The sequence below is a fragment of the Mesoplodon bidens genome (genome assembly GCF_964165515.1).
Source record: "Mesoplodon bidens genome assembly, chromosome: 17".
Classification (NCBI taxonomy): Eukaryota; Metazoa; Chordata; class Mammalia; order Artiodactyla; family Ziphiidae; genus Mesoplodon; species Mesoplodon bidens.
The window spans coordinates 31,837,246-31,849,848 of NC_138174.1; positions in this window are offsets into that span (position 1 = coordinate 31,837,246).

Consider the following 12,603-nt stretch of genomic DNA (forward strand, 5'->3'; position numbering starts at 1 on the left):
TTGCACTGTTGGTGGGAATGCAAATTGATACAGCCACTACGGATAACAGTAGGGAGGTTCCTTAGAAAACTAAAGATAGAACTACCATATGACCCAGCAATCCCGCTATTGGGCATATACCCTGAGTAAACCATAATTCAAAAAGAGTTATGTACCACAATGTTCATTGCAGCACTATTCACAATAGCCAGGACATGGAACCAATATAAGTGTCCATCAACAGATGAATCAATAAAGAAGATGTGGCCCATACATACAGTGGAATATTACTCAGCCATAAAATGAAACAAAATTGAGTTATTGGTAGTGAGGTGGATGGATCTAGAGTCTGTCATACAGAGTAAAGTAAGTCAGAAAAAGAATAACAAATACCATATGCAAATACATATATATGGAATCTTAAAAAAAAAATGGTTCTGAAGCACCTAGGGGTCAGACCAGAATAAAGATGCAGACGTAGAGAATGGACTTGAGGACACGGGGAGGGGCAAGGGTAAGCTGGTACGAAGTGGTAGAGTGGTGTTGACATATGTACACTACCAAATATAAAGTAGATAACTAGTGGGAAGCAGCTGCATAGCACAGGGATATCAGCTCATGCTTTTTGACCCCCTAGAGAGGTGGGATACGGAGGGTAGGAGGGAGATGTAAGAGGGAGGAGGTATGGTGATATATGCATATGTATAACTGATTCACTTTGTTATACAGCAGAAACAAACACAACATTGTAAAGCAATTATACTCCAATAAAGATGTGAAAAAAAAATCTAAACCAGGATTAACTCAGAGTTTGGGGAACTAAAAATTATAAAATTTTGAGGGGTGTCTTTTTACAAAGGAAGGCAAAATTGGGTATAAAAATAAATTTTGGTTAGGAAAAAATATAAATTACATGCTTTAACAATATGAAAATATCACAAAGCAAAACTCAGAAAATATAAGATATTTGTTAATTACTTGCTCAACATCTTCCTATATACTTTTCTTATGTAATTGGCTACATCCTTTTTGATCACCTCTTCATGAGACAAGATTTTATATCATTTTCTATAGCAGGGTTACTCAGGTTCTGAAATCTTGGCACTATTGGCATTCTGAGCCAGCAATTCTTTGTTGGGATCAGACAGAGGTAAGAGGGGAGACAAGATATCCTATGCATTGTAGGAGTTTTTGCAGCACCTCTGGCCTCTACCCACTAGATGCCAGTAGCATCTCCCAGTTGTGACCATCAGAAATGTTTTCCAAAGATTGTCAAATATTCCCTGGGGGGAAAAATCACACCCAGTTAAGAATCACTGTTTTGTAGCAAGAAAAGAAAGATAATGTCATAGTCGGCTCAGGCTGCCATAACAAAATACTATAGACTGAGTGGCTTAAACAACAGAAATTAATTTTTCCCACAATTCTGGATGCTAGAAAGCCTAAGATCAAGGTTCTGGCAGGTTCAATTTCTGGTGAGGGCCCTCTACCTGACTTACAGATTGCCATCTTCTCACTGAGTCATCACATGGCAGAGGGTGAGAGAGATAGAGGGAGGGGGAGAGAGAGAGGGAGGGAGAGAGAGAGAGAGAGAGAGAGAGAGAGAGAGAGAGAACAATCTCTTCTTATGAGTACACTAATCCCATTGACTCATGCTTATGACCTCATTTTATTTTAATTACTTTCCTGTAGACCATTTCTCCAAATACAGTCACATTGAAGGTTTGGGCTGCAACATACGAAATTGGGGGGAAACACAATTCAATCTATAGCGGATAGATAACTGTCTTTATTATAGTTAGTCAAATTTTTTTTTTAGTATTTTGGAAAAGTTTCTATATGTTTTACAACTCTTTATTGGTAATATGTAAATTTTTTACAATTGTTGTCAAATTCAGGAAAATATCAACTTTCTTTCATAAATGGTCTCTAAGATTTTAGGACATTTTGAGTTTTCCAGAACAGTGATTAATTGTAAATGCTCTTTGAATTAATGACACGTGTTTACTAGTTTGTCACAGATGTCCTCATTGCAGTGGTATATTATGGGTTTTATATTAATGTTGTCAGTGTTAGATTTTCATGTCACATTAGCAAGAAATTAATAAGAAATATGCAGAAGTTTAGTTGAGCAAAGGTATTTCAGAGAGAGGAAAGAGCATAAGCAAATGTATGTCTGAGCAATGACAGAGTCTAGGTAGAGTGAGACATATAGGAAAGGCAGTAGCTTAGGATGAGAACATTAGAGAAAATACTCTGGAGTCAGGAGGAGAGGTGAGAAATACTGTTAAATGCTGGTCAGCAACTAAGAATAGATGACCATGAATTGAACTTTGGGTTAAGGAATCAAAGGTTGGTTGATGGACCACGAAGCACATAAAAGACAGTATTGTGTGAAAATCATTAGCATCAGAGTCAGCCAAACCTCAGTTTAAACAAAGATCTGACACAAACTAGCTTGTGAAACTTTTCACTGCATCAGTTCACATCCTCTGCCAGGCAGACATCAAGATGGAAGTAGGTGTGCCAGAGACTGATTAAGGGGAATTCCCTTGGAAGATAAAAAAAGAGGGTGAACAGAAAATATAGAGAATCTTTCAAACATGATGAAGATCTCACACCTGTGAGAAGAAGAGAGAAGAAAAGAGAATTGGGTGGGAGAACCCTAAGACTGCAGAGCAGCTCTGAGAAAGCTGAAGCTTCAGGGCAAAGATTGCCCATTCTGCACCAGGCAGGAATGGCCCAGCTCTAGAACTCTGGCCATGCTCAGTCATTGACTGAGAGCAGCCTAGGGAGAGCATGGCTGGTGCGATGCCCTGATGGATCTGAAGGTGTGTGGCTGGAGGCAGCATGCTGATATACTCTCTTGAAGGGAGGTCTGAGCTGTGAACCTTCAAGACTGCTCCACTAGCCATGGCTTACTTCTAGAAGTAATTGCTAAACACGTAAATCCATTCCAATGTACCCAAGCTAAATGTATCTTACTCACATTCTCCTTGGCCAAATTCAAAAAACTGTCAGGGCCTACTGCAATGCCACCAGCCACGAGTGGAAATATGACAGAGTAGAACTCAGAGTGAAAAGACACAGTGGTTTGGTTCACTGGTTGAAGTTAAACTATCTTACTTTTGCACATTTACAAAATCATTTGTCTATGCAAACACATCGTAGGAGCCCTGCCTGTGCATCAGAAGGGGTCCATGCAAATGAAGACCCCGAAACTTAAGATTCTTTACCTTCACATAAATCCACTTCTGGTTCTAGAGATGGTGATGATTTTTTATTGGACATACACTAGCATCGATACCTAGTCCCACTCCTAAATCCCCAAAGCTCTCAGCTAACTAAAACTAGCATAGAATGAGTACCTCTGGAAGAACAGAAGGGCTGCTGCCTCCTGGAATAAAAAATCACCAAGTTCAATGGAGTCATGGAGCTCTCATTTTTCAATTCTGGCCAGAGTCAATATCTAAGGGAGTCAATATTCAAGAGGGAAGGGCAGGTACATATGTGGTGAGGACATTCAAGGTGGGGGCAGCTCTCATTACAATATGTAGGAGAGACCCAGGTAAGGGAAATCCTATAGGACAATGTAAAACAAAAAAGATCAAAAGTGGGATCCAAACCAGGTTAAGGAGCTGGCAATATCTAAAAGAGGGGTCCAGAGCCCTAGTCAGCAGTTAGGACTGGGCTCTAGTGTTAGGGGACCAGGTAGAGGGTTGAGGGAAAGACCAGGAAGCCAGACCTCCTGGTCAGCTGACTAACTTTCTAGGTGTGTAGTGAGGATGGGCAAGCTAGACTATGAATCCACTATCCCCAGAGGTCACTGGTGAGGAAGGACCTGCTGAAACCTCACCACAGCTTCCCCGTCACCTTAGGAACTGAGCAGGGTGAGACAGGTCTTTATTACCCACACATAGGCAGAGCAGGACTAGGAAGACAGGTAATGAATGGGGAATTACCTCCATGTTGTGCGAGACTCTTTTTTACATCTTTATTGGAGTATAAATGCTTTACAATGCTGTGTTAGTTTCTGCTTTATAGCAAAGTGAATCAGTTATACACATACATATGTTCCCATATCTCCCCCCTCTTGCATCTCCCTCCCTCCCATCCTCCCTATCCCACCCATCCAGGTGGTCACAAAGCACCAAGCTGATCTCCCTGTGCTATGCGGCTGCTTCCCACTATCTATCTACCTTACGTTTGGTACTGTATATATGTCCATGCTACTCTCTCACTTTGTCACAGCTTACCCTTCCTCCTCCCCATATCCTCAAGTCCATTCTCTAGTAGGTCTGTGTCTTTATTCCCGTCTTACCCCTAGGTTCTTCATGACATTTTTTTTTCTTATATTCCATATATATGTGTTAGCATACAGTATTTGTCTTTCTCTTTCTGACATACTTCATTCTGTATGACAGACTCTAGGTCCATCCACCTCACTACAAATAACTCAATTTCGTTTCTTTTTATGGCTGAGTAATATTCCATTGTATATATGTGCCACATCTTCTTTATCCATTCATCCAATGATGGACACTTAGGTTGTTTCCATCTCCTGGCTATTGTAAATAGAGCTGCAATGAACATTTTGGTACATGACTCTTCTTGAATTATGGTTTTCTCAGGGTATATGCCCAGTAGTGGGATTGCTGGGTCATATGGTATTTCTATTTGTAGTTTTTTTATAAGGCATCCATGCCTCAGAGCTCTAAATGTCCGTCTCACCATCACTAAGCTGTCAAGATACAGTACTAATAAAAGGAAAGCCTAGCCAAGATGAGACCCTGAGAGGCACAGAGAAAGACTTACCAGAGGAAGATAAAAACAGCGATTGTGTTCACAATGGCGTGTGCACTTTACCGGTACAAAATGAGATGCAAGCAAGTTGTAAAATAATCCTGGAGAAGAAATCAAGGGAAAAGGCAAAATAATAAGAGAGACATGGCAAAGAGTTCCTCAGGAGGGTCACAGAAAAATAGCCCTTTGCAATTACAGCATTTGTATAAAATCCAGGTGTAAACAGCTGGTATATCCTTAAGTTTAAAAATCTCTTTCTTAAACAGAGTTCATTTGTGTCCCAAGTTTCTGGTTATTGGTCTCATGTTTCCCCTAAAAATATAATTTAGAACGTCTAAGCGGGTAGAAGGAATTAGGGATTCTCTCCAGCTATAAATTATTCATCACCTTACTCCGCTCTCTTTACCTTCATTGGGATGCTTCCAAATTGACAAAGAAACCTATTTACTGTTAATTGATCACCACTCTAAATTCACCGAGATTGCAACAGAAACAGGCATCTCAAGTATTGCAGCTGAGATTAGCTGTATCACATCACAGGAGAGGAGGCAGGATGTGGCTACAGCGGGTTGTCCTCACTGACAGCGGACTTCCAATTTCAAGTGCACATGCTTCGAAATTCAATACGACAGTCTGAGTTTGTCTGAAAGTCAAGCTAAAGTGCAGAGCCTCATCTTTGCAGCACAAATGATGGTCAATGGGAATTAAGTCGGGACAAAAGGATCCTTACTTGTTCCACTGCATGTTAAAACTTACTAAAAATAGGTAAAAACTCTTGATACCATATCTGTTGATAACATTGGAAAAGGTTTTCATTTTTTACTCAGGTCTAGTTTCCCAAATGTAATAAGCATTAAATTTTAAAGCAAATAAAATAAATGCAGGAGAAGCATAAGGAAAAATTCTACCAAAGAAATGAGTTCTAAAGAGATGCATTTTATTTCATAATATTTTTGCCAGAAATGACTTGCTCATAATATTATCCATTCAATTGTAAGGTTTTACTGTAGAAATTGCTATTCTCCAAAGTTGGGAATATTTCTTATCAAAGCCTGAGTCAATTATACTAAAGCCAGAGGTTAGTGGTACAAGAGCAATCAAAGAAAATGTAGTTAAAATTCTTATACTTAAGAACGTTGACCCAATCTATAAGAATGAGAAGTTATATTACAAATATTAACATCAATTCATTCATTCAACAGATACAAATTGAGCTCCTAGTTCAAGTCAAACATTATTCTAAGCAAATCTGAGAAGTCTCTGTCCTTGTGGATTGTACATGGAAAGTGGGATGGAGGGTGTTGTGAGAAGAAAAATGAACAAATATATCCAATGTTATGAATGATGAATGCTGTGGAAAGAACTGAAGGATGGAGAGAGTGTTTCCATTTTATAATGAGTGGTCAAGGAAGACTTTCTGCCAAGGTGATATTTTAGCAGAAATGTTAAAAAGAAATGGAATAATAAAATAAGCTATGTGCCTATCTGACAGAAGAGAGTTCCATGCAGAAAGAACAGGAAGTGTTTGCAGGTTTGGGGAACTAAAATGTGGCCAGGGTGGCTAGAGACAAGAAGGTGTAGGAGACCGTGGCCCATCGTGTTGGCCATCATGTCAGAGCTCAAATCAAGCAGGGTGAGGGAAGCCGTAGTACAGACCTTGTATCCTACATTGTCAATGGACCAAAGGGGCTTGTCTGCAGACAGTGGGAGCAGGTGGATGAGGAGAAGCAAAGGCAGGAGGACCATTTAGGCAGCTGTTGGATTACTTCAGGCAAAAGATGTTGTAGGAGATGACAGTGGAGGGTGTGACAATTTAAAGACAGGACCAGCTGACGTACATCCGGGTGCTGATCTCCATAGGGAAAGAGGAGTCAAGGATGGCTGAGGTTTATGTCCTGGAGTTGCCACTTATTAAGAAGAGGAAGACTGTAGGGGAAGGTGAGCAGATTTGAGACAGAGGAATTATTCGTATTGAAACTGAGATGACAGTTAGATATCCAAGGGGAGTGGGTGTGTGTCTTTCCCTGGTCATATTACTGAGAAAAATCATTATTGCTGCTAGTAAGGATTAATCATGGATTAAAAAAAAAATTCTCAAGAGGAGATGCCTGAGATGCAGAAAGGCTCTGGAACTGGAAAAGCTAAAATGACGTTAGCTGAATGATCTCAGGTTGTCAGACAACCTTTCAGAGACTGGGAGATCTCTCACCTCTAAAAAAAAAAGAAATGTGACTAAATTCCATGAATGAATGACTCAGCTCTTCCAAATTCAAAGAGTATATAAATCCTCCCAAACCACTGCTCACAAATAGCGCTCTCGTGTCTACCCCAGGGGCGGAGGGGGAAAGGTTATTCTTTAGATGAGGACAATTTCCTCCTTTGGGACTGAGGACTTGTTTGAAGGCTTAGGAGCTAAATTTCAGAAAGGCCTGCCTTTTGCAGAGGCTGCAAAATCAAGAGGGAGAAATGTATAAGCATCACACCCAGCATGTTCCAATCCTGGCTCTTCTGGCAGGAGCTTGGTAACCTTGCTCAGATCTCTAGAATTCCACCTAAGTTTCCTCCTTTAGAAAAGAAACCAAATATAACACTGTTCTCACAGTGTTACTGTGAAGATGTAAGAATTAGAGAATTGAATGCCATGTAATACGGTGTATAAGGTGGTATGATATGGACTATACCATATGATTTAGAATGTACCGTAATTCCTATGTATTCCGACCTCCCCACTACTTACTCCGCAGTTTGAGGGGAGCCTGAGAAGAACAAGCCCTTTAGTGTCAGGGTCTGATTAGCCTTGTAGCTGAATGAGTGAACGACATGAATTAATTTACATGGTGGGGAGGCTGAGAGAATACATTTTTAGCATCTACTATATGTAAGGTATTTTGTAAACATTGCTCAAATTAATCTCCAAACAAACATATAAGGTAAATATTTTCATCTTATTTTGTAAATACGGAGTCTGAGGATCTGAAAGGTTAAGTAATTCAAGTAACTCGCACAAGATCCTGCAACCAGTAATTGCTTCTCAGACATGCTTGATTCTGCAACTTCTTTTCACTCCATCACTTTGTCTCCCTTGATGCTGCTTCCCACCCTGCCTCGGTGGCCTAGTGAGGTTTTGAAACATGATGATGGGACCAGGTCTCCAGACTAAGAATAGCCTGTGAACATGACCTGTCTAGACTTGTGCCTGTCTGTGCCTCTCTCTTCTCTGAATCCCACCTACCACTGTGCTCTGTCTGCACTTCAGTTTTTATGATCAAAGCCCCTCTTTAAATCAATGTTACTCCTGATCAGTCATCTGGGCATGCCTTCAGACAGCAGGTTGGTCTGCAAAGCTACCAGTAATCTCCTTTGACCACTGTTATTCAACTTTGAAGAAACCTACAAGCTGCCTTTAAGTTTTCCCTCTAAGTCACTCTTACATTCAATCCATCACCAAGATCTGTTGTTTCTACAGTCAAAATATCTCTTGAATCTTCCCATAACCATCCTTCTCCTCCAGCTCACTGATTACCTGTTACCTGGATTTCTGCAATAGCTCCCAAAGTTCTCCCCATTTTCTCTCTTATCCAACCCCAGCCTCTTCTCCACATAGCAAAGATTTTTAAAGTAGAAATGGATTATGTGCTCCCCCCCACCACCAAATAATGTCTGTAGCTTCCCATTGCACTTCAAATAGAATTGTCACCTTTAGGTACTGTGTACTACCCCCAAGCCTGCATGACTTACCTCTCACTCTCATCCCCGCTCCCCTGCACCAGTCGTAGCATCTCTGTTCACTTCCAGGAGAGGCAAAGTTCCTTCCTCTCTGAGGTGTCACACTACTTCCCCTCTTCCTCAAGTTCCCTGCACCTTCTCCTCCTTCCAGTTTCTCCATTGTTTTATAACAATTCATAGTTGGTAACTGCAGACGGTTGGCTGCCAAGAGAAAGGAGAAGAGCCTTCCAAGCAGAGGTAAGAGCAAATGCCACCATGTGCAAGGCTTCTGATCAGAGACGGGAAAGAGCTATGTGTGTTTAAGAAGCTGAAATAAAATTTTTTCAAAAGACAGCCTTTGTGTCTCTGTGTGAGACTGTAGACTCCGTGGAGGTAGGGCCGTATCTGTCTTATTCACTAGTTCACCTGGCCTGATACTTACAGAACTGACACAGAAAATTCACCCAGTACACACGTAGGACATGACTTACGGCCTTTGGAATCCAGTGTCACAGTTACTCTGGACATTACTTGATTTAATCTTTTTCTCAACAGTGCAGAAAATGTGGTATTTTCCACAGAAACTTGTATCTAACTACCTCACATACACAGGTATATTTGTAGTCACTGATACTTATCTGTGAATAATTTTGTTATCTTGGTTCAACCTTAACTATTTTTTAGTGAATCCATGACCCATTTTCTTCTCTTTGCTATGCCCTTCTGCTGACTCTATTCTCCATAGGCTGTGGGTTGATCTCAGAGGTCATGTGGCCTCATCTTGACTGACATGTAACTCACAAAAATAAGCATCTTGGCATTTCTTGGTCTGACCAGCTATGTTAACAGAGACTTTATGAATATTTTATAAATATTTACTGATGATGTGATAAAAGAAACAAAGGATCTAGTAAGACTGACTTTTGTTTAATGAAATTTACTTCAAAAGTCTGCACTTATTCAACCTAAAATTGTTATTTGTACAATGATATTTGTATTAATTTTCAAAAAGCCAAGGTAAAGAGATATTTTAAAGTGGTAAATAGTTCAGAATAAATCCAATGAATTTTAAAAAACAGTTATTATTGTACACCTATTTAGTGTTTATATTTGTGCTAAATTATTTCACATATATCTTTTGTCCTATAAAGAAGGTATTATTAGCCAGGTTTTACAAAAGAGAAAACTTAGACTTACCGAGATTAAGAAAATTTTTCAATGGCAGAAGGCTGGTAAATGGCAGAACCACAACTGAAATCATAACCTGCAGTCAGTTTAATGAATGAAGATCTTAGTTTTCCAAGCAATTGTGTTTATGGGACCAGAATGTAAGTAAAGATACCTAGTTTTAAAAATAATCAGATTTATCACCTATCACTGCCCTAACGCTGCAGAAAAACAGCTCCAACATCTCAATGGCTTACAGCAGTAAGCATTTGTATTTTTCATGCCTGGGTCTCTATGTCAACTACAGTTTGATCGATCTTGGCTGGTCTCACTTAGATTCCTTTGGGCTTGGCTGGTCTCCAGCTGAAGGTCAAATTCAGGTCTATTTCTACATTTCTTCATCAGCCTGAGGCAAGAACTATCTGGGGCAGGTGGCAGAAGCAAAAGAGACTAAACCAAGTGGAAACAAGGAGCAACACATTTAAAGCTTCTGCTTGCTTTCACATTTCATTGGCTAAAGCAAGTCACATGGCCTGGTCCAAAGTCAAGTAGGCAAGGAATTACATTTCACCAAATGGACTATGTGAGGTACTACAAAGTTACATAGTAAAAAGCATGAATGTATAAACCCATAATACAAAGATGGTGAAAAATTGGGAACCATGATACAATCTACTACAGCATTCATACAACTGGTCTTTGAGTTCAAGGAGCAATCTTGGATTTAGTTACTTAAAGACAAAATAAAAGAAGTAGAACAACCCTTTTAAAATAAATTTATTGACAAAAATGCTTATTTTGAGATGTAAGTTTACATATAAACTTAAAGATAAGTGTATACAACTGTTTTAAGGATATTATTAAACAGAATGTGTCAGAAATAGAAGCTGGCAGTTCCAAAGTTCCCATATCCAAAGAAAAATTGATTATCAGCAAGAGTCATTTTTATATCTGTCATATCAATAGCAATTAGCTACTAAAATTTATCATAAGATGTTAGTTTACAGATCTCACCAGTAGAAAGATATTAAAAATCAATGCAAAAATAATAAAATTCTATGTAATAGGTGGGCTCAAAGAAAGTGTTCAAATTCATGAGTGTAGAAATAGGAAATATCTTGATAAAGTTGTTTATACTGCAGTGTTTCTGAGAAAAATAAGAAAGCTACAAATTATAAAAGATGTCCAAAATCTTGGGTAAAAATTTTAAATGCTAGAAATAAAGTGAAAAAGAAGAAAATACAAATACAAAACTACTTAAACATTTTCTTTACTACAGAGATATTACTATTTTTAAATATTAGGAAATTAGTTTAAATTTTTAAGAGGTTGGGATCATTATGCTGTTTAGCAACATGTATTCACTTTAGAAGTACACACCAATGCCATGCTATTAAAGATGAAGAAATTAGTCTACTTCCAATTCTTTCCACCTCCTGATTTTTTTTAAATAGATCTTTATTGGAGTATAATTGCTTCACAATACCGTGTTAGTTTCTGTTGCACAACAAAGCGAATCAGCCATATGCATACACGTCACCATATCCCCTCCCTCTTGAGCCTCCCTCCCACCCTCCCTATCCCACCCCTCTAGGTCATGGCAAAGCACCGAGCTGATCTCCCTGTGCTATGCGGCTGCTTCCCACCAGCCAACTATTTTACGTTCAGTAGTGTATATACGTTGATGCTACTCTCACTTAGCCCCAGCTTCTCCCTCCCAACCCATGTCATCAAGCCCATTCTCTATGTCTACCTATTTATTCCTGCCTTGGAACTACTAGGTTCATCAGTACCATTTGTTTGTTTGTTTGTTTTTAGATTCCATATATATGTGTTAGCATATGGTATTTGTATTCCTCTTTCTGACTTACTTAACTCTGTATGACAGACTCTAGGTCCATCCACCTCACTACAAATAACTCAACTTTGTTCCTTTTAATGGCTGAGTAATATTCCATTGTATATATGTACCACATCCTCTTCATCCATTCATCTGTCAACGGACCCTTAGGTTGCTTCCATGTCCTGGCTATTGTAAATAGTGCTCCAATGAACATTGTGGTGCATGTCTCTTTTTGAATTATGATTTTCTGAGGTTGTATGCCCAGTAGTGTGATTGCTGGGTCATATAGTAGTTCTATTTTTTAGTTTTTTAAGGAACCTCCATACTGTTTTCCATAGTGGTTGTATCAATTTACATTCTCACCAACAGTGTAGGAGAGATCCCTTTTCCCCACACCCTTTCCAGCATTTATTGTTTCTAGCTTTTTTGATAATGGCCATTCTGACCTGTGTGAAGTGATACCTCATGGTAGTTTTGATTTGCATTTCTCTAATAACTGGTGATGTTGAGCATCTTTTCATGTACATCTTGGCCATCTCTATGTCTTCCTTGGTGAAATGTCTGTTTAGGTCTTCTGCCCATTTTTTAACTGGATTTTTTGTTTTTTTGATATTGAGCTCCATGAGCTGTTTACTTATTTTGTAGGTTAATCCGTTGTCTGTTGCTTCATTTGCAAGTATCTTCTCCCATTCTGAGGGCTCTCTTTTTGTCTTGTTTATGGTTTCCTTTGCTGTGCAAAAGCTTTTAAGTTTAATTAAGTCCCATTTTTTTATTTTTGTTTTTATTTCTGTTACTCTAGGAGGTGGGTCAAAAAAAGATCTTGCTGTGGTTTATGTCAAAGAGTGTTTTTCCTATGTTTTCCTCTAAGTTTTATAGTGTCTGGTCTTATATTTAAGTCATTAATTCATTTGGAGTTTATTTTTGTGTATGGTGTTATGTAGTGTTCTAATTTCATTCTTTTACATGTAGCTGTCCAGTTTTCCCAGCCCCACTTATTGAAGAGGCTGTCTTTTCTCCATTGCTTGTTCTTGCCTCCTTTGTTGTGAATTAGGTGCCCATATGTGCATGGGTTTATATCTGGGCATTCTATCCTGTACCATTGATCT